The sequence below is a fragment of the Sabethes cyaneus genome, chromosome 1 (genome assembly GCF_943734655.1).
Source record: "Sabethes cyaneus chromosome 1, idSabCyanKW18_F2, whole genome shotgun sequence".
NCBI classification, from domain to species: domain Eukaryota; kingdom Metazoa; phylum Arthropoda; class Insecta; order Diptera; family Culicidae; genus Sabethes; species Sabethes cyaneus.
Genome location: NC_071353.1, coordinates 426,536 through 441,003, shown reverse-complemented (window position 1 = coordinate 441,003; position 14,468 = coordinate 426,536).

Below are 14,468 nucleotides of genomic sequence, written 5' to 3'. Positions count from 1 at the left end.
CAACATATACTGCTTAAAGTCGCTATATTGCTGCCTGGTACGAAGCATCCTAGAGTACGGAGTTCAAGTTTGGGCGCCATAGCAAGCCATCCACATTAACAGGAAGAGTTCAGAAAATGTTCATCCGCTACGCACTTCGATCGCTTTGCTTGGAATAATTCCATTGCACTTCCACCGTATGAACAACGTTGTCAACTCATCTGTCTGACTACTCTCGAATCCAGACGGTTGCTGCTTCAACGGCTGTTCATTTTTTACATTATCAGCAATAACATCGACTGCACGCACTTGTTATCGCAATTGCGGTTCAACGTCCCGCCAAGGAACACCCGATCATCAACCCAGCCAGCACCAACTCGTATATCAATGTACGAAAATTATCGTAAATATCTCTTAACAGATTCGGATTCGTAAATAAAGCCTAATAAAGTGCGCACAAGTTGATATTCTGTCGTTTATAATGCTAGTAGCTGACAAACATACGATTTTCAGCACAAAGTCGTATAGCTATATGAAGCTTGTCGCGCTTAATCGGATCTTATCGTACTGAAATACCTATATAAGTGTATCGCTCAAGATTATTCCTCAGTGCGTATATCGCCTCCAAAATGGTACGGATAAGCGGCTTTTGCGCGTTGAATACGATTTTGTTTGATGCATATCAGTACGTAACTCTTATTTGCAATCTAACTATACATATGAAAATGCTGACTGGGAACTTTCTTCCGAACGGTTCATCATCGAACGCAGTATGGCCAATTTAATCCTCTGGAAACCTGTTGCCGAAGATTCAACGAAGCTTGTGATATGTATGATTATATATCCATACACCATAACGGGGGAGAAAACGTCATAATGTATGTTTGGCATAATTCGATTTTTTGGCATGACAGCCCAGAACTTTACATTGACCAGTTCAAAGCTAGAATGAAACCTACACAATACTTATATTGAATGCTGAATGAAACGCTTGAATGAAACCTGCACAATACTCACGTCACGAATATTAACAAAATGTCACTATGCTGTAATTTGTTATTTGTTATTTGTTATTTGTTATTTATTGATTAATTTCATCCGACATAGGTTGTCTTAAAGAATATTCAAATATGGTAGGGAAAAGCCACCTTGAAATTCACAAATGACAGTTTCAAGCCGGCACAAAAACCCTGCAACTTTTCACAGAATGTTATAAGGTAATAAAACTTATTAACTAATCACAACTTTACTATAACTTAAATGGATAAGAGTAACAATTACAATAATTTAAAATGAACAAAAAACAGAAATATTAAAAGTTAAAATTATTATCACTTTCATTGTAAGCCAGTGCCAGACGACGGATGGGTTCATGTTGGCCGTAATTCGTACGATAAACGTTTAAGAGTAGAAGATGTTGATGACGTTGCGGGCACAAAGGACAATGCATTTGTAACATAGCGAGGATATTAGGACAGTCGTAATGGTTAAAATTTTGAGACCATGAGGGCCATTTGAGACATGATATGCTTTCGTCGCTGTTCGAGGGGTTTGATTCCAAATAGCAAGCAGAGGCCTTCATATGATGGCAAACTCTCAGGATTTCTCGATGGCAGTGTACGACAAATACGTCGGATGAAATTTTTTTGTACACGCTCAATACGCTGTACCCAAATGTCATAGTACGGGTCCAATACAACACAGGCAGACTCTAGAATGGAGCGTACCAGCGAGCAATAGAGGGCCCGCAAGGTCCCAGGATCATCAAACTCCTTGCCGATTCTGACAAATAAACCTAGCTGACGATTAGCTTGCTAATGATCATGGAATAATACTGCCTAAATGTCAGTTGAGCGTCCAAAATTACACCAAGATCAGTTACGACTTCCTTGCGTAGAAGAGATATCCCATCAATACGGTAGTCAAATAGCAAAGGCTGTTTTTTGCGGTATCATGTAGTTACGTCGGCACCAGTCAGCAAAGAGATTAGTTAAAGCTTGAAGTCTGGAGCAATCATCACGTGTTTGAATAACCTGATAAAGATTAGTGTCGTCCGTATACAATAATCGTGTTCCGCGAGGTAACAGCTTTGTGATATCATTGATAAATAACGAAAACAGTAGGGGTCCCAGAATGCTGCCTAGTGGAACTTCGGAATTGTTATTAAAACAACTAGATTGTGACGTACCCAATTTTACAGCAATTTTGCGATTCCGCAGGTACGATTCTAACCATTCTGCCATCGCGACAGATACTCCAAGTTTGTTGCACTTAGCACACAGTATTCCATGATCGACACGATCAAATACCGCCTTCAGGTCTGTATAGACAGCGTCAACCTGGAGTCCTCGATCCATACTACGCAAGCAGAAAGAAGTAAATTCTAATAAGTTAGTAGCTACGGACCTGCCAGAGAAAAATCCGTGCTGAGCCGTAGAAATGTAGTTTTTTATGCTAAACATTAGAGCAGGCGCACAAACAGGAAATCCCTCGATACTGCTCCACATTGCGTTTAAGGGCGATTACTTCTTGAACACCGGACAATTACACTTTAACTATAACACAGCTATACTAATTATCCACTAACACAAATACACTGCAGATACGTATATCGATTGTTAGTTACAGCCTTCTTCAGTAGTTTAGTTTGAATGACTAGCGTGACCGTGTGCTTTGAGCTTCCTCTTGCAAGAGGCTCAATCGACACAATTTAAAAAATAACACTTTCTGTTACACCTAAGATGAATCGATGCGAAGACTAGGAAAAACTAATTAGAATCAGTAGACCAAGGGAAATAAACCTAGAATTCTAGGAATAAACCTAGAAAAATGGCATATCTTATGAGGGGGTGCCTTTCCTCCTTCTTCAGTGTCTTCCAGTGGCTAGAATTTCCAACGGCGAGTCGTCGGCAACACTTGCGGTCTGTGATCGTATCGCCCTGAGCCATCTATTAGGTGTTTATAACATCTTCCTTGTAAACCGACGAACCACTTCCGTTCTTCACCATTATATGAATTTTTTTACTAGAGTAAGGTATTGATAAAAATTGGTGGGCTCTAGGTGAATATAAAGAGTATGGCAAACGTACAGTATGGCTATCGTACATTATGACTTTCGTCCATTGTGTTGAACATGCATTACGGCAATCGTTTTTGTGGCATTCGGACGTATGACAAACGTCCGTATAACTACCGTATTTATGACTATATTATCGACAGACGTTACTTGGGTGATCGAACACACCTACACACGCAACCCTTTAAAACTATTTAACTTTGAATCAGTCAAATTTACAATAGACTGAAAACACGTAGTTTGCGTAGCTTTTCTATACGAATGTCGGAAATCCATGATTTAGCTCCGCTTCTATCTTCGCTCTTTTCAGTCTTTTTCTTCTTATGCAATATGCAATTCACATGCAAAATATGAATACCAAAAGTGCGACATCAAGGTAACATGCTGTAACCGTAAGGAATGATGGAAAATCTAATGTTACATTTCTAGTCTTACACGACACGAATGCTCTATTAAAGTATAAAAGGTCGTAAATAAATAACAGCAACAAAAACGTATAATTTTAAGTTTCGGAATGTTCCCGACTTTGATTAACTCGAACCGTATCCTTCCCTATACGACGGATGGGACTATTACTCACACACTGGCTAAGCGGAATCGATCAATACCAGTATATAGTAGGATGGGAGCGCCATTATTAGTCCTATTGTCTATATTGGTCCTGTTTTTACTACAACCTGCTATATCTGCAATGAATGGCTATTACAACCATATTTTTAACGCATTTTGCTTGAAGCTTAGATGAAATTTACACTTAGGTTAGAAAAACTGCGAGAAAATTGTTTATCATTGCAGATATATATAGATTGTAGTGAAGATAGGACCAATATAGGCAATAGGATTAATAATGGCGTCCTCATCCTACTTCATTTTGTTCTTAAATGATACTTTTGTTTGTAATACTAAAGGGCGTAAGAAAGTCGTGCATCAATGCGTTAATTTCACAGTTTTTATCAAATCTGCAACCATAACCAAGGCTATATTGTATTACTTACAGGTAAGAAAATTGCCAAAAAAAACAATCGATAATATAATAATTAAATTTTTTGCAATTCTTTGGTGCAACAAATATCTGGCTTTTCGTAAAAAAAATATCTTTATGACTCCATAGTTTTATGTATATTGTGCACTAAATAAATTACCTATGATTTCCACTGTTTGATATGCTACCCCCTAATTATTATTTGCAATAAATATTAGTACTGGAAATACGATCTGTAAGAAGCATTAAAATGGTGTTTCTTAGTTTACTGAAGCTGAGTTCCCAGTAGATATTTAAGGCAACAAAAGCCCTTTGCGATCTATAATTATAAAGGTGGCAATTACACAACGATTCGCTCCGATCAATGTTATTATTTTTGATGCTAAAACTTTCAACAGATTCAGTTGAAAGAATGCCATCAATCCTAAGATCATAAACTTTTGCTTTGATTTTTGCTGTTTTTTTTTTATAAAAATCAAAGCAACATGATTAGTTTTATATTGAAACATCATGGCATAAAACATAGACGTCGCTTTTAACACATGTGTAAGCAATTAAAAGCATTTACAAACCCCAGCCAAAGCCATTATCATTCACGCAATTATAATCTACTTACTTGAAAAGTTTCAGCAAAATTGGAAATAGAACGGCATGACACGAAATTTCAATAAAGTAATCGAATCCTCTATTCTAAGAATTGCCGCTCCTCGGGCGTAAGATATTAAAAAGAGAAAGATCTAAATTAAATATTTTATTCAAAGCTGCCACATAAATTCCCATTAAAGAAAACAACACAAGAAAAACCGACGGGGGATTCACTTGACTTCGGGAAAAGCGTGAGCTTATTTACTCCTCCGTAACAGGGAAGATAGAGAAAGGAAACATGTCAGCACTGTACACACGACTGGCACTGTCTCCGCGGCAGGCAGGTCACTGTAAAAAACTGAAGCCATGCAACAGCACACTCAACAAAAATGGGAGGGTATAAATGGAACGAAAGATAACCAAGCACACAAAAACTGAAAATGAAATATCTGATACACATGTGTAATTTTCTTACTTCTTTTCATATTCAATTTTTCCTGCCCGTTGTCTCTATAGTCTAGAAGAAGAAGAAGAAAAGAGAAATCCAATGTCAAGAAACAGAAATACAGATAAAAAATAAATAAAAAAACACAAGGCGACTCAGAATACCACTCCCTTCGTCTATCTATCTCCGGTAAAAGACAACGGTTGAAATGTGAATAGTAAAGACAGAAGAAACCCGACGGGATGTAAAGCCACTTGAGAAGTCGCCTGCGTAGTTTTGCTGTTTTATGTTCAGGCCTCGATTTGGGAAGAATGAGTCAAACGCGCAAAACGCCGCGGCCCTTCAATGTACAAAAACAGCTAAACTGTGGGAACATTTATGCCGACCGAGCGAGCGAATGTACAACCAACGCATGTAACTTGTTTCTTATTACTGTGCAATTATTTCACCTGTTTCAAAGAACACTTTTTTTTAAACAAATATTTAGCGCTATAAAAATAATCGAAGATAATATGATTAAAACAAAACTGCATTTTCTTTATGAGAGACATAACTTTTAATGTTATATGAAAATTATCAGTTGTAAAAATCAACACATACACATACTTTATAGACCTCAATGTAAGAAATTATTATTTAATGTATTTATCTTCACTATAAACCTATTGTTGATATAATGACTGTACCATGTCATTAGAAATATTAAACCATACTACAGGAAAACTTCGATGGAAGCAAATTTACTCAGGAGCCATAACAATGGCAATGGTTGAAATATTTTTAATCGCAGGTTAGGGTGAACATTTGCCACGTTATTAGAAACATTCGCATTTTCTTGAAAAAATATAACCGTTTTGTTTCATCGGCTTCAATTCATAAAAATTTGGATACCGATGCAAAATAAAAAACAAAACCGTGATGATCGTAGTCGAAAGCTTACAGCTAATCTTAACGAAACAATCGCAGATAACAAAAAATTTGCAAACTATTCCACTATCCTTCTATCAGTCCTAACTTCGGTATATGTTCTGTTTTCGAAAGCTGCAACTTCTGCTCTGAATATGCAAATTATTAATCAACCGATGAAAGAAGTAGAAGTAGAATTATAATTTACGACTTCATAATTAACTCCGATATTAATTGAAATCTTAATTTTCCTTAGAAGCGCAGTTTCACGAAGGCTGCCGGGGGCTCACAGAATACCGAAAGCCTTCAGAACTGTGCCGCCATTATCGGAAACGATCACAAAGGCCAAGACTTCCAGATGAGTAGCAATAACGGGTGTGATTTACGACCCTCTAGTTAAAATGTCAAATGATATCTTCTTTAAAACTTTTAATCCTGCGCCCACTGACCGCAACGCACTAATGGGAACCGAGCAATAGGTATTTAAATTAGGTAGAAAAACAAAACTTTCTGATTGTATCTTTTGTTTCACAATTATCAATCTCTTTTTTCGTATTTTAATAAATTTAATTGATGCCAGATAGCCTGAAAGCTTGTATTAATCATGACAGTCGGTCATTGTTGCCATCCTTGAAATAAACCAGATTGAATAACTTCAACCGTGTGAATGAAAAGCAAAAGGTGCCAATTGTTGAATCAATAAATTTCTTCCTTAATTAGTTCTTAATTGCAGTCATATATCCTCGGTAGTACTTTATGATAATTTCCCATAATTTTTACAACCATTTGTGTTGTAATAAAATTGAATCAAACAAAAATTGATAATCACACACGCTCCCGTCACCACCTATCGACCCCTCGTAAATGGCTTCTTTTACGAGGGTTTCAAAAAGTTTATGGTTTGTTTGGCTGACGCTTTTTTATATGACTTTATGCGATCTAACACCACATAACCACGCACACTCCAAGTCAACAGTAGGGAAAAGTGATGAGAACTCGGACTGAGGGAAAATCTTAGTCTGATCGTTCCTTTTTCCTTGCCCTGTCTTTGACTCTTTTTTTGTTTTGGGTAGAAACATTTTGTAAAACAATAAAAATTATGAGCTTTTATGTGCATGTCGCCCAGGCCGAACCATACGCTTCCCGGTCGCGATTTTACTCTTACTCACACCCAAGACCAAAGCTCGTAACCATAAAAATTTCATTGTTGTCTCTCATACGGTCGTTTATAGGAGTCCCCGAACTCGGACCAACCATCAGCTGTCTATTCTCCGAGGCTGCTGCCAAACACCACATTACGGAAGGAGGTAATTGTTAACAAATTATAAAAATGAGTCGAGACTTGTTTATTGAATAATGCCGCTGTTAATGGCTTCATTCAGATTTCGCTCCCACGGAAAAATACATAATTTTCCGCCAAGACTTTCAACACAATTTCTGTTCAGTTACAAAAACAGTAGTCGTCAATAATCATTAAATCGGTACTATAGCACCACTCGTCTTGGATATTTAACCAGCATTATTGGCTGGCAGGTAAACTGAAAGGAAAAAAAAATAAAAGCTGCTTGTGATTGTGAGCTATGTAATTCTGCCTTAGGTTGCTTTGATTATTACTATTAAATCAAAACGTATAATAACAATTGATTATTACGATTGCACAATGCGACAACAATGGTAATTTAACGTTGTCGAATTAGAGAGCTTCCAAAATCAGGCTTTTTCGTTCCTATAAGAATGATTTTTCATTAAATTGATACATGAAACATAATGCCATCAATTAAATTGACCATTTAGTTCGCTACGAAACGTCCTTCAGGGTTCGCGAATAGCAAACTTCACGCGATAATTGTTACGTCACCAGAACTCGGAACAAATGGAAAGAAATATGTACATATCGCAAAAAATGGAAGGCACTGACTGCTACACTGCATAATCGAAAATGAAAATGAATAACGAGTGGCGGGGAAAAAATGCTAGCGTCCCTTTTGTAATTTCGACCAAATTTATTACAGGAACAAACCAAGCTTACGGAGACGCCAGCGCTATCTAGTTGTAACAAGCCTACACTAAATTTAAAGGCACTTTCTACTTCCTCGTCATCCTTCTAGAGTTCGCATCCGTAGCTCGAAAGCTTCATGCCATAAAATTTTCGACTACTTTCGGCTCACGTGCTGTCAGATGGGGTAACTTCGGGTACAGCTTTTGCCCTAATCAAGGTTTTACCATCATCTTTTTCAATCACTTTTTTGCCTAGCATAATTTATCCGTTGGATATCGTATCATCATGTCAAATTTTTGCCATGTGTCGGCATGATGCTAGCGGGCAAATATTGCTTTATTAATACTAACTTGTTTTTGAGCTATGCAAAGCTGACTTTTTTTTTCTAGGCCTAAAAATAAAAATGATTTCTAATTTTTTTACCACTGTCGCGAATACAAAATAAATTCCATGGATTACGAAAAAGACATTTACCCGATAAATGTTGAAAGCTTCAGGCTTCCACAAGCATCACAAGCATGCGACACTATCATAAACTTTAGTCAACTATGCTTTGACTTGGTACATGACCGAGCGACCACCAACACGATCAACCAGCCATTCTCTCGCCCTTTTCGTTCGTCCGTCTATTCGTTTTACGCACTGTATAAGGCGATCGTCGTCACAGGCAACCGGTTCCTATGCCACACCCCAAATCCAAATCGGCCATCATGCTATTACCACTACATACTTAAACATAACAATCTCGCTCGTATGGCGTTTTCACACATGCGCCCACTGAAGAACCCAAACTCGATCCGTTTCCCTCTTGCTCAAACGAATTGATTTTCCTTAACCGCCGGTGCAGCAAATGGTGGACGTAACGATTGGTGATAATGAACTTTCACCACATGCGCAGTCTCCGGTTGGTTCTTTCTCCTTTCCTTCGTCCCACAGCAATTTAACGATGGATTCTTGCGCTGGCAGAACGAACATATTTTCATATTTTATGGCCCTTAGCGCCGCCATGAAGGCATGCTAATCAAGCTAATGGAAGCCACTTTTCCCTACGCTACGACTCAGAAGCTTTGCCTGGATGCTATTTGGAAAATTATTGATAAGGAAGGTTCACTGAAGAAATAAATTTAAAAGCGGAGCAATTAGAAGAAACCCATAACTGATCCCATTAAAGTTGTAATAAAACTGTTCTTATAATATTTGAATTTTTATTGCACTATAATAGGTATTACTTTCTGCCAGAGACACTCGCTGGACATTTGTTTTTACAGGCACTCGAAATAGGTCCAGCCAGGCCATTCGGTGTGGCAAATTTAATTAAAAATCCATTAAACTCTCACTCGATATCACCGACCTGTGATCACAACGTGTCAGTCATTCTATTATATATATTTTTTTTTTTTGATCCAGTTTTCAAATAACTATGCCATCATAAAAAAATAATTATGCATAGAAAATACGTACGAAAAAGTATTCACTTTGCTCTGGTGGTGGATCCCGCCGGCTTGAGTTGCCGTGCAGGAGATTTTTTCAAGAAGGATACTTTTCAACCAACATTTCATTTTTCACGAAGTTTCAAAACAATAATTTTTACACAAAAATTTTTCCCAAATGAGTTTTTCAATACCGAACTACCATTAAGAATAATAAATCAGTAGAGCGCAGCGACAGAAATGGCAAAACCAGATGGAGCAAGATTTGGCGAGCACTAGGTGCCCGCGGATCTGGGACTATCGGCCCAGGACTGAGATAATTGGAAGAATTCTAGCTTTGATTTTCAGAAGGTCGCATATTCAACCCTTTTGCATGCATTATGCGATCTTATGAAAACTAAAGCCAGAATTATAAAATGCTCTCGATTAAGCAGCGAAATCAATTTTCAAGCTGACTGAACTAACTAATAATCGACTGAAAATTAGTAACAAGAAGATTCTAGGTTCGTAATAAGTAAATTTCGTCAAAATATATAATGATGATCGGATTCAAATATCTGAAGTCTTCATTGTTTCTTTCTCGCTACATTTTATTACATATTTCTTTTTAATATTAAAAATAACTTTTTACCGGATGTGTCCACTACCCCATAAACTTTCAAAGTTAGTAAACCATATCTCGTCTTGATAGTATTTTTAAAAGTTATGGTGCATTTTATTTAAGCAATAGTAAAAATCAAAGCCATGGGTATAAACGTCGTTAAAGACTTGACCCTTCTTTGACGACAAACTTCTCAGTCGGTACAGGACAGTTACGGGGCTAGTGCCAAAATCCTACTGACTCTATCTAGCAGCACCGCCTAGCCGAGATTCGAACATACGACGACTGGCTTGTTAGACCAGCATCGTACCTCGAAGCTAACTGGGCGGCCAATTATCCTGAACTCTAATAACTAACTGTGAAGTGTTTTACAAAGGAATTTCATATGAATTCAGTAGCAAAATATCCGAGTAATCGACATAACAATGCGAAAAATAACGAGCTAAATGACAAAAAGCATACAAAACTAAGAAACAGAACAGGAAAAAGGTTATGCTGACTGTAGCAATTCAGATTTATTCTCTATATGTTGAAAATACGTCTAAATAGAGAATTTGGACTTGAAATCGGCTGGATATTTTAAATATATTTTTTTTCTGAATTCATTTCAGACATTCACTAATGCTAAAGAAAAAATTGCGCATTCTTCAAATTTTCTTATAATTCGACACATAAACGGCAAGTAAAACCATGGCACGATACCCCAAATCCAGTAAAGATACCCAATTATACCTTTTATAAACCGACACAGTTTTCAGATCAGTAGCACCATGCTTTTCAATATCAAAGTCACGAACCAAGAAAAACATTGAATTATTTTTAACGTGAAAATTACTAAGCCCGTAATATCCATAAATCGAGATCAAATAACTTATTGGGCTCAAAAGCCAATTGCCAGAATAATCGAAAAAAAATTTAAGCGTCTTAGTAAATTTCATTTGAATGTACTATACCAAATATTACGTGGTTGTTACCGATACGCTTGTTTCGTTTACGACACCTACTTGTATTCTTCTCCAGTATGGACAGTTTCTTGGAAAGTAAAGATACTAGGTAAAGAAATGATAGGTACACAATCATTACGTGATGTAGACGTTTATATATATTTTTCAATCCTTTTTGGGAAGTCAAAGTAAATTTTAATGCAAACATTTTCCGCTGGAATCTTAATTAAATTTACTACATCACATCGTATAGTAATGAGAGTTATTTATTGTCAAATAACGTAACGCAAGCCTTTTTAAAGGCCCAAACACAATGCATACGGATTTTACTACGTTGCGGCAATTTGACAGTTTTTCCATGGGTTTTCTGTCAAATATCCGCAACGTAGTAAAATCCGTATGCATTGTGTCTGGGCCTTAACACGGTTTTCCGGACAAACTGACGCGACTAATCAGAGCTACATTGGATCGTGTGATGTGTTTCGTACGCATCTCTGGGACACTCTCGAGTCCCTTCGAGACGCGACGAGAGTTGAGATAAGGTGATGATTTATCCTGCATGCTGTTCAACATCGCTCTTGAGAGGGTGATCCGACGAGCGGGCATCGAAACGAGAGGCACGATTTTTACCAAGGGTAGCCAACTTCTAGGCTTTGCAGATGATTTCGATATCATGGCCAGGAATTTTGCGACGGCGGAGGCAATCCGCGTCGAAGACCAAATACATGAAAGGAAGAGGCTCAAAGGAAACAAACGCGCGTCTCCCACGGACGGTAACCGTTGACGGCGACGAACTAAAAGTGGTAGAGGCGTTCGTGTATTTGAGATCGCTGGACAACAACACTAGTAAAGAGATCCAGCGGCGCATCCAAACGGGAAATCAGGCCTACTTTGCCCTTCGTAAAACTCTACGATCAGGAAGCATACGCCGCCGCACGAAGCTAACAATGTACAAAACCCTTATTAGATCGGTAGTTCTTTATGGACTTGAAGCCGTGACGCAGCTCACGAAGGACATACGCGCCCTTGTCGTGTTCGAGCCGAAAGTACTGCGGACGACATTTGGCGGAGTACAAACTGAAAGCGGAGAGTGGCGGAGGCGTATGAATTACGAGCTATAAGCACTGCTTGGGGAGACTCCCATCGTACATCCTGCGAAAGATAGCAGGCTACGGTGGGCCGGACACATCGTAAGGATGCCGGACGACAGTGCGACGAAAATAGTCCTCTTCAACAACCCCACCGGCACCAGGAACAGGGGGGGCGCAACGTGCACGATGGCTCGACCAGGTCGAAAGCGATTTGCGACTTCTGAGACGACTAGGAAATTGGCGACGAGTGGCCCAAGCCGAGTTGAATGAAGACGAGTGCTTGAAACAGCACGAGCCACCCCGGCTCTATGCTGAAGAAAAAGAAGAAGAAGCCTTTTTAAATTGCTATATCCGATATTTCTAAGCAAACCTCGTTTCAGTTTCAACTACAAATATATATCCTACAATCTACTATTTATTACTAATATCGGTCCCAATAGCCTATTGAGCCCCTGTTAAAATGCCTCTGATGTACTCTTTAACCCATTAAGCTGCAAACTTTTTCCAGCAGAAATAACAAGCTGAAAGTTACAGGAAAACTTTGGTTTAGATCAGTGATAGCCAAACCGTGGCCCTTCGTGATGATTCGTGCGGCCCGCGGACTGATTTAAAGGATGGCGGACTTATGAATAATTTTTTTGATGACACAGGGGTCACTCAGTTCAGTCGTAATACCTCGTGCATATTGTAGATCTGATTGCTTTCCAGTTTAAATTTTGTCGTGATAGCTAAAAATCGACTTTTGCTGCCGCCTATTTTACATTTTGTTATGCGCAGGAACGGCCAAAGGTCATTGCGGCCCGCGGACTCATGAGGTGATCTGATTTGGCTCGCACCACGCGTATGCCTGGGCACCACTGGTGATGGCCAAACCGCGGCCCTTCAAAATATTTTATGCGGCCCGCGGACTGATTTGAGAGATGGTGGACTTACGAGTAACTTTTATGATGACACAGGGGTCACTCAAATCAGCCATAATGCCTCGTGCATTTTGTAGTTCCGAATGCTTTCCGGTTTAAATCTTGGTGGTAATTCCCAGAAAACGGTTTTTATTGCCGCATATTTTGCATTTTGTTATGCGCAGGAATGGCCAGAGGAATTTTCGGCCCACGACATCATGGGACGATCTCGTTTGGCCCGCATCATGCCTATACCTGGGCACCACTGGTCTAATGCAAAAGTGACGTAACCGGCAATTAATCAAAAATGGGTTTATTTTGCCAAGTTGTGTTTATGATAGTACTCTAGTAAGCTCAATGCATTTTCAGCAAAATTACGTCAATGTTTTGTGTTAATATAATTAACAATTACACTCTTATGGTGGTTTTCATGACCAAAATTGGTTAGAAATACCATCATAAGAGTGCAATAAAACTCAAATTGTTGCTCAAGACATGATGTCGATAACAAATCGACCGAGCTTTGATAGATAGCTGGCACTTCTCAGATATTATAGACGTCAGAATCTATTGATGCGCTAGCATTGATTCGGATCACAGATTGATGACTAAGATACGCCAAAAATTATTTGCTGTTTTATCTTTATACGATACCGACGCTTACTACATTATAATCTAAGGCGACTGAAGCAACCCAATGCGACCAAAAACTACGCGTAATTCCTCGAAGTTGCACTACGGGAAGGCGATGATCTGATGAAGCCCACGCTGAGGTCTGTTGGAGCTCCATTAAATAAATTATTAGCGCAGCGCCCCGGCGAACATCTTAGGCTGTGTGGTACCGAATTGACGTATGTAACTGATTTGATTACCACGGTGCAGACCCACCCGACAGAATTATAAACGTTATACTGTAGGCCTGCAGTAATTTGATATTTTTCCAAATTATCCTACAATATAAATCGAAGGGCCCCCGCCCAGTTGGCTCCAGGGTACGATGCTGGTCTAACAAGTCAGCCATCGTGGGTTCGAATCACGACAGGGTGGTGCCGCTATTAAGTCAATAGGATCTTTACCCCAGCCCCGTAGTTTTCCTGTGTACTCTAATAACTGGCTGCGAAGTCAGTCGATAAACGTTTATACCCATTGTTTTATTTTGCTTTGGATCGAAGAGTCTCAAAATTTCGTTAAATTTTATACACAGGCATGGTATATGGGCATGGGCTTATTAATGAAAACAAAATTTAAAAAATTCTAGGTCCCATTTCCATTTTTTTCCAAAAAAATTTTTTGGGAAATTGCTTATTTCAAAAGTTCAAAAGCGTCTTTGAACAAACATTTTTTTATGAAAATTTAAGCAAATTTGTGTTGTGTTTCTTTCCTGAGTTATGACGGAAAATCTAACGGTCGGTCACGTGCCTTTGTCAATCGTTAATTTTTAGATATAGCTCAGGAATAAAAAATAATGCCATCGTGAAATTTTGATCATTTAAAAACTATGTATTGGTAAGCCAATACGAATAAGAGGGAA